General features: G+C 45.5%; 1 long non-coding RNA gene across 1 annotated transcript; it reads left to right on the top strand.

The window, feature by feature from the left end:
* Positions 1–7282: 7282 nt before the first annotated feature.
* On the top strand, positions 7283–10366 carry LOC139028000 (uncharacterized). Its single transcript, XR_011480133.1, has 3 exons — positions 7283–7352; positions 9666–9720; positions 10247–10366. It is a non-coding gene; the product is annotated as an uncharacterized lncRNA (long non-coding RNA).
* The last annotated feature ends 3366 nt before the right edge of the window (positions 10367–13732 follow it).

Here is a 13732-nt window from a genome sequence, read left to right as displayed (position 1 = left end):
ATACATGTAGCAATAAACATTAAGGTAATGGAATGATGAAAGGCTAGCAATTATTGTAGTAGTAGAAGGAATCTAGATTTACCACATATGCATTTAAACGTGTGAAAGCAACAGCAAATATTTCAACAAGAGAAAAAAAGCCCTCTCCACTGGCAAGAGTTTGGAGCGCAAGTGAACCATCTTCGCCACAATAATATTTGATTTTAACAACAAATTCCAAATGCAAGCTTCATAAGTATATTATCAATATTAAGCAATTGTTAYATATCAAAAGACCAGTAGACCTACGCTAATTGTTGCCCCAAATGCCGGTAAACTTGCAAAGTAAACAGTTAATATTCTTAATCACAATTCTTTTTTTGGTGCTGTATATTTATTTAGTATGGCAATACTCTCTCCCTACAATTTGTCATTTGCGCTACACCCGAATCTATCTATACGTTTACAGCAAATCAATAATCTGTTCGCAAACTCACCCTACCTGTGTTTATTGACAATTTGTTGGTCCAATCAGAGTGCCCGAGTGAGCGTTTCACTAGCCAATCTGGTTCAGTTTTTTTTTTTGCATGGGAGATGCTGCGGCTAATGTCTAGCTGCGTGTAGATTAATCCGCGTTGCCTGTGCCACAAAATGAGTGACAAATCATTACAGAACCTGGCCAGATAATTTCAAGTCATCAGTCTCAAGACAAAGTCGAGTCCCGAGTATTGAGGCTCCAAATTCAAGTCAAGTCTCAAGTTATTTTATTTTATATCAAGTCAGTCTCAAGTCATCGAATCCAAATCCTGTGAGTCGAGTCCACAACTCTTATTTTTTWATATTTTTTATTAACAAACAAATATTAACAACAAAAAAGAGGAATAGTCACATGCAAACAAGCATACATACTATTTACATCGCCAGGAATCACAAACAAACAAATCATATTCATAAATGAAACAACGARTTTTAATTGCCTTTTTTGTTTTTCATTTTAGTTAAAGTAGTGCCATATTGTTTGAATTCATTTATAAAGTGAAAAAAGTTAGGTTTTGAATTCGACCATTTGCATTTGTGAATATGACATTTACCTAATATTATTAGCAGTTGAATCAAATATACTACATCTTTATCAATGTCAGAATTTCAAAATTTCATTGTATCAAAACCATTCAATTGTACAACCTATCCTGTTTTCTTTGTAACAACGTTCTGTACGTCAATCCAAAGAATTCTACTATAAATACAGGTAAAAAACAAATGAAATATGGTCTCCTTCTCCATTCCACAGAAATCACAATTATCGTCAATATTCAGCTTCAATTTTTTCCAAAACATGCAATTTCCAATTCCCAGAGTGAGGCCAATGATGAGAACAGGCCACCACCAAGGAGAAGACAAGGTGACCCTTCTCTCACAATTGAGGAGTGTCTGTTGAGCGGTTGTCTGGGAAAATGTCATTTGCTTTGGGGATGCATTTATGGCACTTTCACTGGGGATTTTTGCATTTTTGTCCTCCCCAGTTTTATCATACAAAAGCGGTGGGGTGTGCTTTAGGACCATGCGGACGCCTCTGTGCGGTTAGGCTGTTTGGAGAGTTCAGCCAGCTGGATTTAGAACCTCGCAATATCACAGAGTGGCCTGGCAGGCTGTGTGAAGGCTAACATCTTTAGCAATCTACACACAATACCCCATAATGACAAAGCAAAAACCCGGTTCAGAATTTTTTGCTAATTTATACAGAAAAAAMCTGGAAATATYACATTTACATAAGTATTCAGACCCTTTACTCAGTACTTTTATCAYGACTCAGGATATGACCCAGATGCGGGCTCGGGGTYAGGGCAGGCAGAATGGTCAGAACCGGGAAAAACTATAAAAYAGAACTAGAGAAACAGGAAGGCGGRAGAGAAGACAAGACRAACTGGCAACAGACAAACAGAGAACATAGGTWTRAATACACAGGGGATAATAGGAAGTTGGGTCACACCTGGAGAGGGATGGAGAGAAGCACAAAGAGGTGAAACAGATCAGGGTGTGACAGTACCCCCCCTYCCCTTCTTGAGACATCACCTGGCGTCCTACCTGGGCACATACCTKGAAACAGGAGACAAAGGACTGTGAGACATAGGTTTAATCCTAGACACWTGAAAAGTGGGATGTATACGGAGGCTACGGGGCAACAGAAGACAAACACCAGAGGGGCTAAGGATTTTGGAGATGGGGAAAGGGCCAATAAAACGTGGGGAMWGTTTGCGGGACTACCCKGAGGGGCAGATCCCGAGTAGACAGGATCTGCCCGAGACGATAACGGGGAGCCAGGGTCCGGTGGCGATCCACCTGTCGTCGATACCAGGAGGTGGTCTTGAGAAGAGCTGACCGGCGACAGCAGTGGACGAACATCTGGGCCAAGGGTATGCTGAYCCCTTCCTCTTGCTCCGGGAAGAGCGGGGCTGATATCCCAGGGAGCCCTCAAAAGGYGAGAGACCAGTGGCTGAGCAAGGGAGGGTGTTGCGGGCRTACTCTAACCACACAAGCTGCTGGCTCCAGGTGGTAGGATGAGTGCAGCCGCGAGACAAGAGGTAGGGAGGATGGTCTCGGGGTCCGATGGTGCAGCAATGGGGCAATAGAGGCGTGACAGCGCATCCGGCTTCACAGTCTTGGACACTGGGCGGTACATTTAAATCAGGTGAATAGCAGGCTTGCCTGCAGTTGAGGCTTTTGGCGGTGTGGAGATATTCCAAGTTCTTGTGATCTGTCCATACTATGAATGGTTGTTCTGCCGCCTCTAACCAGTGCCTCGACTCCTTCAACGTCATCTTCACTGACAGAAGTTTTTTTTGGTTACCCATGTCGTAATTCCTTTCCGCGGGGTTGAGATGATGGGAGAGGAAAGAGCAAGGATGCAGCTTTTGGTCTTGGGCAGAATGCTGAGACAGGACAGCCCCCACTCCAACGTCCGAGGCGTTGACCTCCACCACGAACTGCCGGGATAGATCTGGATGGATTAGTATGGGAGTGGTAGTGAATTGGTGTTTGAGGTCCATGAACGCCTGGTCTGCAGCTGGAGATCACGTAAACGGGACCTTGGGAGAGGTGAGTGCTGACAGGGGGGAAGTCCGGGTGCTGTAGCCCCGGATAAACCGGCGGTAGAAATTGGCGGAAGCGTTGCAGCTGCACTCTGGAGGTGGGTTGCGGCCAATCCACCACCGCTCTCACCTTTTCAGGAACCATCTGGATATTGCCTGCGGCTATGATGTACCCCAGGAAGGAGATGGTGGAGCGATGGAATTCGCATTTTACCATTTTGACGTACAGCTGGTTCTCCAGAAGACGCTGGAGGATTTGTCTGACATGGAGGACATGTTCTTGAGCCAAGTGGGAAAACACAAGGATGTCATCAAGGTAGACAAATACAAACCGGTTCAACATGTTCCGGAGAACATCGTTTACCAGGGCCTGGAACACAGGAGGTGTGTTGGTCAGTCTGAACGGCATCACCAGGTATTCTTATTGCCCGCTAGCCGCGTTAAAGGTCTTCCACTCATCCCCTTCCCGGATCCGTACCAGATGGTAGGCGTTCCAGAGGTTCAACTCGTAGAAGATGGTAGCCCCCTGGAGAGGCTCAAAAGACAAGGTGATGAGTGCAAGCGGGTAATGGTTTTTAACCGTGATGTTATTCAGGTAGTCGATACATGGACACGGGGTTTTGTCCTTCTTTTCCAAAAAGAAGAACCCTGCGGGGGAGGCGACGGATACCCCCTGCAGCCAGGGAGTCCTCAATATATGTCTCCATCAATACCTACCTGACAGGGAATAAAGCCGCCCGAGGCGGTGTAGTGCCCTGGAAAAGTTTGATGGCGCAGTCATAGGGCCAATGCGGAGGAAGCGCAGTGGCACGGGCATTCTGAAAACCTTGCTACTCCGCGGGAACAGCGGGTAGGTCCGGGGCTTTCTGGGGCTTTTCTCAAGCCCGCAGGAAGACGTCCCGGGGCAGGCAGTGCCGACTTCAGCCAATGACCATGGCAAAATGGGCTCCAACCCAGGATAGAACTAGTAGCCCAGTCGATCAGGGGATTGTGCCTCTGGAGCCAGGAAAAGCCTAAAACCACGGGTGCTTGAGGGGATTCGATGAGCAGGAACTGCATAAACTCACTGTGATTACCCGACACTCTCAGGTTAATGGAACACGTGGTGTGGGTGACTCTGCCAATATAGCGCCCTCCAACGCTCTGACATCCATGGGAATGGAGGGCGGTTGTGTGGGGATTCCCATCTCCGAAACCAGGTTAGTGTCCATAAAGCTTTCATCGGCCCAAGAGTCTATGAGCACCCGGAGAGATTTGGACCGGTCACCCCACAACAGGGTAGCATGGAGAGGGGTACGAGCAATGGAAGATGGTAAAAGTCTCCGTACGGCTCACCAGGGTACTTGTACTAGTACCTCCTTGATGAGCCTGGTTCTTTAATGGAAATGGAAGATAAAACATTTCTCGTAGCTCCACAATACAGACAGCTCTGGGTGTTAAGTCTGCATAAGAGCTCAGCAGGAGACAATCTAGCCCTGCCCAGTTGCATGCGCTCCAGAGGAGATGACTTGACTGCCCTCGGTGACCTCCGAGAGACTTCGGCCAATGTCGGATCCACTCGGAAATGTGGGCTTCGGGGTTTTCCGGGATTCCTCGGAGGCGTGGTGGAAATCAAGGATGAGCGTCGGCGACAGGGAAAAGACTCATTCTCCCTCTTGTGTTTCCGTAGCTGCCCATCGATCCGGATGGTCAAGGCTATGAGGGAGTTGAGGTCCAGAGGCAGCTCCCGGGCTGCGAGCTCGTCTTTAAATCACCTCCGACAACCCGTGAAATAACGCGTTGAATAGGGCTTCCGGGTTCTAGGCACTGTCAGCAGCCAATGTGCGAAAATACACCGTGTAGTCTGCCACACTACAGGAATCCTGACGTAGTTGGAGCAGCTTACTTGCTGCCTCTCTCCCGGACAACGGAGAATCGAACACTTTCTGTACCTCCGCCACGAACTCCTCCAATCTAAGGCAAATGGTGGATTGTTGCTCCCACACCGCCATAGCCCATTCAAGAGCCCTCCCGGACATCAGCGTTATCACGTACGCTATCCTCGAGCGATCCGAGGAAAATTAAGAGGGCTGCAGCTCAAAGATGAGAAGAGAAGAGAAACGCCCGGCAGGATCCGGGATCTCCAGCGTAGCGCTCCGGAGGAGGTAAGCGGGGTTCTTGGGAAGCCGGGGTAGATTGGGGAGAAACACCGCTGGTAGCGGGGTAATTGACACTCTGGGGGTTACTGTAGTGGCGGCCTGCCTCACAGACAATCCGCGGAATTGCTCCGGCAATGTGTTGAAGGCACGGTCCTGGCATTACACTAAGGTCTGGAATCCTTCCATAAGACCTTGAAGTAACTCCTTGTGTCTTCCAATGGTGGCTCCCGGGAGGAGACGGCGTTGTGGAGCTTGTCCGAGTCTGCTGGCTCAGTCATGGCCAGTTCGTGCTATTACGACTCAGGATATGACCCAGATGCAGACACGGGAGGCGGATAGTACAGTTCACAGATGATTTATTAGAAACACATTGCAGGCAAAGGGCAGGTTGAGGGCAGGAAGATGTTCGTGATCAGGTCAGAGTCAGGCAGGTACAGGACAGCAGGCGGGCTCTGGGTCAGGGCAGGCAGAATGGTCAGAAACCGGGAAAAACTATAGAAGAGGACGAGAGAAACAGGAAGGTGGGAGAGAACGCTGGTGAGACCTGACAAGACAAGACAAACCTGCAACAGACAAACAGAGAACACACAGGGGATAACAGGAAGATGGGTGATCCCTGGAGGGGGTGGGGAAAAGCACAAAGACAGGTGAAACAGATCAGGGTGTGACAACTTTGTTGAAGCACCTTTGGCAGAGATTACAGCCTCGACTCTTCTTGGGTATGATGCTACAAGCTCGGTTCACCTGTATTTGGGGAGTGTCTCCCATTCTTCTCTGCTTCTCTCCTCTCAAGCTCTGTCAGGTTGGATGGGGAGTGTCGCTGCACAGCTATTTGCAGGTCTCTCCAGAGATGTTAGATCGGGTTCAAGTCCGGGCTCTGGCTGGGCCACTCAAGGACATTCAGAGACTTGTCCTGAAGCCACTCCTCTTTGTCGTGGCTGTGTGCCTAGGGTCGTTGTCCTGTTGGAAGGTGAACCTTCACCCCAGTCTGAGGTCCTGGGCGCTCTGAAGCAGGTTTTCATCAAGGATCTCTCTGTACTTTTCTCCATTCATCTTTCCCTCGATTCTGACTAGTCTCCCAGTCCATGCTGCTGAAAAACATCCCCACAGCATGATGCTGCCACCACCATGCTTCATCGTAGGGATGCTGCCAGGTTTCCTCCAGACGTGATGCTTGGCATTCAGGCCAAAGAGTTCAATCTTCATTTCATCAGACCAGAGAATCTTGTTTCTCATGGTCAAAGTGTCTTTTAGGTGCCTTTTGGCAAACTCCAAGTGGGCTGTCATGTGCCTTTTACTGAGGAGTGGCTTCCGTCTGGTTACTCTACCATAAAGTCCTGATTGGTGGAGTGCTGCAGACATGGACCAAGGCCCTTCTCCCATMTCCACAGAGGGACTCTGGAGCTCTGTCATCGGTTTCTTGGTCACCTCCCTGACCAAGGCCCTTCTACCGCGATTGCTCAGTTTGGCCGGGCGGACAGCTCTAGGAAGAGTCCTGGTGGTTACAAACTCGGGGACCTTCAATGCTACAGAAATATGAATGAATTAGTTACGCTAGCTAGTGCCTACCATAGCCAGGTCAGCCCTAGCCTTTTGCTTTGTCATTATGGGGTATTGTGTGTAGATTGATGAGGGGGAAAAAACTATTTAATCAATTCAATTTTACAATAATAAATATAATGTAACAAAATGTGGAAAATGTCAAGGGGTCTGAATACTTTCCGAATGCACGGTATATAGCCTACTCTATTTCAATGAGACCACACATACTAGGCGCACTTGAACTCTCACGCCCAACTAGGAGAGGTAGGCTATTTCTGAATGTGAATAATGCGGAAAATATGTGATTTTAATACTGTGCTAGGCTAACGCATACAAAGCAGAAAGAGGACTGTTTCCAAATAATCTGTGGGACAACAAAAATATTTTCATACCAAAGTCGTCTGACCGACTGCAGCATGAAAAATGCAGACCACCACAATGATCTCTGTTGGGACCCGCAGGTCCTGCAGGCATCCCGGGGGAATGCAACCCTCTAGTGCATAGTTAGTTCACAACACTGCTCATCATTTCTTAGCAGGATCAGATGGTGACAGGGGTCCCAGCAGGGTAAGACATCCAGGGAAGACCAGTCTACGGAGCTCAGGTGAATTTTGGAGTATATTAACAATATCAGTAAATTATATAAAGTTCCATCTTGGATTGATGGGTAGACCTACAGTAGCTTCAGGACAGCAGTTTACGCTTAAAGCTACACTGTAAGACTTTTCTGTAATTTTTAACAGTACAACACTGTAGAGTGCATAGTAAAATACCTTAAATGTGTTTTACAGTAATAATGCTGCAGATTGCACTGCATTATTGGTAAAATGCTGAAAAATACTGTTATTAACTGTAATTGTAAGCATCCTGTAAAAATTACTCTAACTTACTATATTTCTTTACAGTAGTACCCGAACACTGCTGTAGTTGGTGGCGCCAAATGTCTGTGGTGTGTGAGAAAGAGAGCTGTATCTCATAGTTGAAACCAGGACTGTTCTCAGGGCAGGTCTGTCGGTTTTGACCATCTGAAGTTGCTTTTCTTAGCAGGTTRTAAGAATTGATGCAGCAGGTTAGGATAATTAGGTAAAGGTTAGGGAAAGCTAAAATTTGAACAATGTCCCCGACGCAACTCGAACCTATCTACAACCAGGCCTGCGCTGAGAACAGACTTGATTTCCACTAATGCTCCACGCCAAACGGTCTGTGAKGGAAGACTCATGAGAAAATAAGATTTCTGTTTTACTCGAGATATTTTATTTTGTATTTTCGTGGAAAAGTCGCCTAAATATTTTTGAGCAGCTGCTAGGTATGTACTAATTCCATATACTATATACTTCTATATACCTACTGCCGGTTTTCTTAACTAAGCTACTAACTATTGTTGGATTCGGGGTGAAACTTTGAACATTACTATACTAGAGACATTGTTATACTCAGAAGCATAGTATATAAAGGAGTGAGAGAGACTGGTTTTCACATCAGAAGTTAATAGTATCTGTAGGAGACAGATGGCTGTGGAATGTGTTAGGTGAGACGGGTGGAGATCTTTGGATTGGGCCTCAAGGGGGTTGAGGTCAGGTCAGTTTCCCTTATTAAGGGAGAAACGATGGTTTATTATCCTATCACCTGGTCTTCCTGTCGGACCATAAAAGATGTAAGGATTGGAGAGAAGCAGGAGTGTCTAAATTGGAGTATATATACTTGTGGTGGTGGAAACATGTGATGTCTGAATCCAGCTGTCACGCCCTGACCATAGTTCTGCTTTGTATGTGTATATGTTTTGTTTGGTCAGGGTGTGATCTGAGTGGGCATTCTATGTTGTATGTCTAGTTTGTCTGTTTCTGTGTTTGGCCTGATATGGTTCTCAATCAGAGGCAGGTGTTAGTTGTTGTCTCTGATTGGGAACCATATTTAGGTARCCTGTTTTGTCATTGTGGGTTGTGGGTGATTGTCTATGTGTAGTGTTTGTGKCAGCACGATTGTTCATTAGTTTCACGGTTGTCACTTTGTTGTTTTTGTAGTGTTCAGTTTTTCCATTAAAATGACGAACAMTTACCACGCTGCGTATTGGTCCTCCGATCCTTCTCGCTTCTCCTCGTCAGATGAGGAGGACGAAGACAGCCGTGACACCAGCTCTATCGACCCTTTGGGAAGAATTAAACTTGGTTAAACTTTTCTAATCTCTGCGAGTTATTTACTCTGAAAATTTGAACCTAACACTAGCTAGCTAACGTTAGCTTGTTTGGATTGTGTTAGCTAACAGTRTAGCCAAGTTGACATGTCRGTCTGTTGCKTTGATCTTTCTTGCTGGTAAAATAATCAGTGATATTGTAGCTATAGAGCAAATAATTTGAGTATTAACAACGTGCAGAAATCCATGTGTGTGTTTCTTTGGATAGGCTACTTAACCGGTGGGTGTATGACATGGGTGACATGTGCTAATGCTATGGTATTAGTGGCAAAGTGGTCGTAGACTTCACCGGACAAAAATACAGTTTGTCTAGGGAGGGAGCGAGAGTTTAGCTATGTCGAATACACCTGTAGTTTGTCAGCAGGCACGGACCGACATTTTGTCTTGGGATGTATACTCTTTGGGTGATTCTGCAGTTGGAATGAGATGATTGGAAGCTCTCAGATGAAAGGGGAATGGTGCTTGCTAACGTTAGCTATAGCTCAGAGATGGCGAACTCCATTGGACACCTTTCTCTAAATATCTCTGGTTAACGCTAGCTCTATTCAGTCTCGGGGTGTGTGTGATTTAGCAAAAGTCTGGTGGAATATTCCCCCTATGCTTTTGTTATCCTTATGCTTTTGTTACCCTTAGTCCATTACATTAATTAATTCAGCAACAACAGGCACAGACTGATGTTTTTCCCTGCAGGATATTAAAGTTATCTTTTATTTTCGTTTTCTTCAGATTGTGTGGTTAGCTTGCTGCATTATTCACGGTGATGGTCGTGGCATTTTCCCGCGTGAGTTGAATTTTCCTCGTGCTTTTGCTAATCTTTCAGAAGTGATCCTTATCTAACAATTAATTAGGCAACGTTAAATGAATGATTTCTGAAACATCAGTCACAGACTGATATTTTATTTAGCCTTGTAGTCTGTAATAAATAAAAAAAATGTGTGGTTGCATGGTAACGTATAGCTTGATAGCTCTTTTGGTGTGTGCATGCAATTTGGTGGCTGGGGGTCGTGTCATTTTCATATTGCAGGCTGGCTGGTAGCTGGAAGTAGCTTTATTGGGAATGTACAGGTGTAAATCCTGCAATTTCTGTTTCCTAAATATTAAAGCATTCATTACACATAGAAATGTGGCGAACTACAGTTTTGCTTGTGGGGTAGAGTGCCCTTGCACCTAAGCATCACTACTTGTTACATTACCTCATCCTACAATTTGAGCGACTCATTCGTTTGAGAGCAACCACTCCTACTTCAAGGAGTGTTATTTTTTCAATGTCTCAACTGATTTAATATATTCTATGTTGGATTGTGCAGGTTCCTGGTTCGAATAAACCCTGAAGGAACCAAATGCACAGCGAACGCAGGAGTGAGCCGCAAGACCATATGTTACACGCTTTCTCGCAGACCTGAAGGAGTTTGAGTGGAAAAACTCCAACATGTAAGTACACACACACACACCTGATGAATACAAACTTTATTTGTCAGTTGTCATCTGCCTTTTTACCCATCGAGTAATAGTAGTAGTGTTGATAGTAGTAGTGATAGCAATAGTAGTAGTATTGATAGTAGTAGTGATAGTAATAGCAATCTCTCCTAGTTGACGTATCAGAGCTAAGGAGGATCAGAGTTTCAAAGATTGGGGTGATAATCTGCACGCCACCGAGATTTATTCGAGACTTGTTTGCATCTCTCATTCTCTCAGAAATCCTGCCATGCGGGTTGGGTCAGCAAATTATCTGCTTGCGCCATCCCGGAGCCTGGGTTGGCTTGCGGTAGCGTGCTTCTAGCCCTGCTCGCTCCTCTCTATCCATCCTTCTCTCTCAGACCCTTTCTCTCTCGATCTCTCTCTCTGGTTTCTCTCTCAAAGACAGGCAGGCAAGCAGTTCTTGTTGTAGTTTTTTGTAAAAATGTCTCCCTGTTCAACTGTTGTTTTCCTATTTTTCATTGATCTGTTTAGATGTAGTTTTTTTCTTACATAATCCTGTATTTTCAAGAATGACCTATTCTGTTGTCTTGGTTTGTGTATGGTGAAATACATGATTGGCCAGTATTTGTCAATGTTCTTATCACTGTATCTCTCTCTGTTGCTCTCTCCCTCCCCTACTATCTGGAGTTGTACTGTTGCTCTTTTCAAATGTTGTTCTTTGTGGTTAAAGTGAAATTCGTTATGAATATGAATAAATATATATATTTGTACACATATTGTTTTTCTTACAATATTACATTTCAGGGAGCTGTCTTTTAAAGACAACCTGCAATGCTGCTTAGTACTGTAAATTAATTGTATATTACTGCACCACAGTTGCCAGTTTAATACTGCAATTTTGCTTCACAGCAGGGATGCTGTTGTCACGACTTCCGCCGAAGTTGGTCCCTCTCCTTGTTCGGGCGGCGTTCGGCGGTCGACGTCACCGACCTTCTAGCCATCGCCGATCCACTTTTCATTGTCCATTGGTTTTGTCTTCCATCACACCTGGTTCCAATTCCATCGATTACATGTTGTGTATTTAACCCTCTGTTCCCCCCCATGTCCATGTCCTTGTCGGTAATTGTTTATTGTAGTGCTTGTGCACGGTATGCTGGTATTGACCGGGTTTTGTTTGACCCATTTCATGTATTGTTCTGTTGACGGTGGTTTATGTTTATTAAACGACACCGTTGTAAATCAGTTTTCGCTCTCCTGCGCCTGACTTCTCTGCCGCCAGTACGCACCTCATTACAGCTGTAATATAGTTTACAGCATGAATTTCCTTGCTGTAAAACATTACAGCATCCCTGCAGTAAATTTATAGCAAGGATGCTGTAATATGTAACATCATCCATACAGCATCCCTGTTGCTGTAATAAATATTGTTACTTCAACACAGTTGCATTTGGGTTTTACCTGAAACGTGATAGTATGAACTGGCCATGACTGACCCAGCAGACTTGGACCAGCTCCGCAACGCCATCTCCTCCCAAGGAGCCATCATTAGTAGACACAAGGAGTTGCTTCGCGGTCTGAAGGAAGGGTTCAAGGACGTGGCCGAACGTCACGACCTAGCGTTGGACGCATTGCGGGAGTAATTCCGTGGGTTGCCTACCAAGCAGTCTACCACGACGGTAACCTCCCAGCCCCTCAGTAACCCGGCTGGTAGCAGCGCCATCACCCCGGTTTCCCGGGAACCCCGCTTACCCCCCCCGGAGCACTACGATGGAGATTCCAGAACGCGCCGGGCCTTTCTCTCCCAGTGCTCCCTCGTTTTCTAAATGCAGACTGCATTTGGGTCTTACCTGAAACGTGATATATAACGTATATGAGGTGTTTGCTTCCAAACCTTTCCCTTGGAAATAAAACAAATGTAAGGTGGGAACAGGGAAGGAAATTGTGTTGGGAGAGAGTTGAGTTATTGACTAGACTGGTAGGGGTCAGGCGTGCAGGTGGCTCAGGCTGGCAGGTTGGTCTGGCTGAAATTTGATGCAGATGAAACCAAATTGGCACCCCTGATTTGTAGTATTAACCCTTTGATGGAGAATTTCTCATACCTAGAATGAAGGACTTATCAAACTCTTTCCATTTTGTCCCGTAGTAGCCCGTAGGCCCAGCTCCTTGTGGAGGACTCGAAGACCTTCACCCTCAAGTTTGAGTCGGACTTTGACTTTGATTCTGCAAATCCAATGTTCGACAAGGAAGTGCTGGAGAGGGAGATGTAGGACAAGTTGAACATCAAAGGTTAGTTGCATTATACTCACCACATATCCGTCGACAGGTGGGCTTTGTGCTATAGTTGCAGGAACATGGCAATTCGACCATGACTGTGATCATTCATTAAGAACGATGATGATTTGGCCATCATTGATTGGTGAAATTATTGCAAAAAGGGGATTTTTCTATCTCTGACAGAAATGGTTCCTCTCATTTGTGTCTTTAGTATCATCTGCAAGCTTTTCAAAGTCATGGTTAGTCACTGTTTTCATCCATTCTAGCCTCTTCACCATCTCTAGAAGCCAATGATGAAGAAACCAGGAGTAGTGAGAAGACGGTGGAGAATTCATTTGGGCCTAAGTGCTACTATGACAAGGCCAAACCCTCCTTTGATATCTCATCAGGCCATGAATCCAGGTGAATTTGTGTTTAATTCACGCTGGTTTACAATCATTTGTTTAAATGTGCTCTAAACGTCTGAATGTGCTCCGCCTATTATGCTGTCTGAGTCAATTTCATGACTGTCACATTTTTCAAAGATCTGACCACGTGCTTGTCTGATCACATTCTGTAACTCTCTAACCCAGACACACTATCTGGGCAGAGAGGAAGCTGAAGGTTGAGACCTTCGGGTTTTATGGCCGCCTCCTGATGGGCCGTGGGGGCTACCGCTGGCTGGAGAAGGCGGGGGTCTGCACAGCGCCGGCCCTCCCAGAGAGCCAGGAGTGGGAGGCTATGAGGTTCAAGGGTCAGGTGAGTAAGGGTGTGTGCGTGTTTATTCAAAAGCGTGGGTATATATACAGTAACTTGTGATTGTGAGTCTAAAATCCAGGCGTTTCCTTTTACCCTGCAGGCCTCATCTGGATCTTGGGTTAACTTGTTATGTACACTACCTGTCAAGTTTTAGAACACCTACCAATTCAAGGGTTTTTCTTTATTTTACTATTTTCTACATTGAAAAAATAAAGGTGTTTGAGCCAATCAGTTGTGTTGTGACAAGGTAGGGGTGGTATACAGAATATAGCCCTATTTGGTAAAAGACCAAGTCCATATTATGGCAAGAACAGTTCAAATAAGCAAAGAGAAACGACAGTCCATCATTACTTTAAGACATG

Source organism: Salvelinus sp. IW2-2015, linkage group LG7, assembly GCF_002910315.2.
Source record: "Salvelinus sp. IW2-2015 linkage group LG7, ASM291031v2, whole genome shotgun sequence".
NCBI lineage: Eukaryota > Metazoa > Chordata > Actinopteri > Salmoniformes > Salmonidae > Salvelinus > Salvelinus sp. IW2-2015.
Note: the sequence above shows the minus strand (reverse complement) of the source record. Positions and strands in the feature narration are given on the sequence as shown.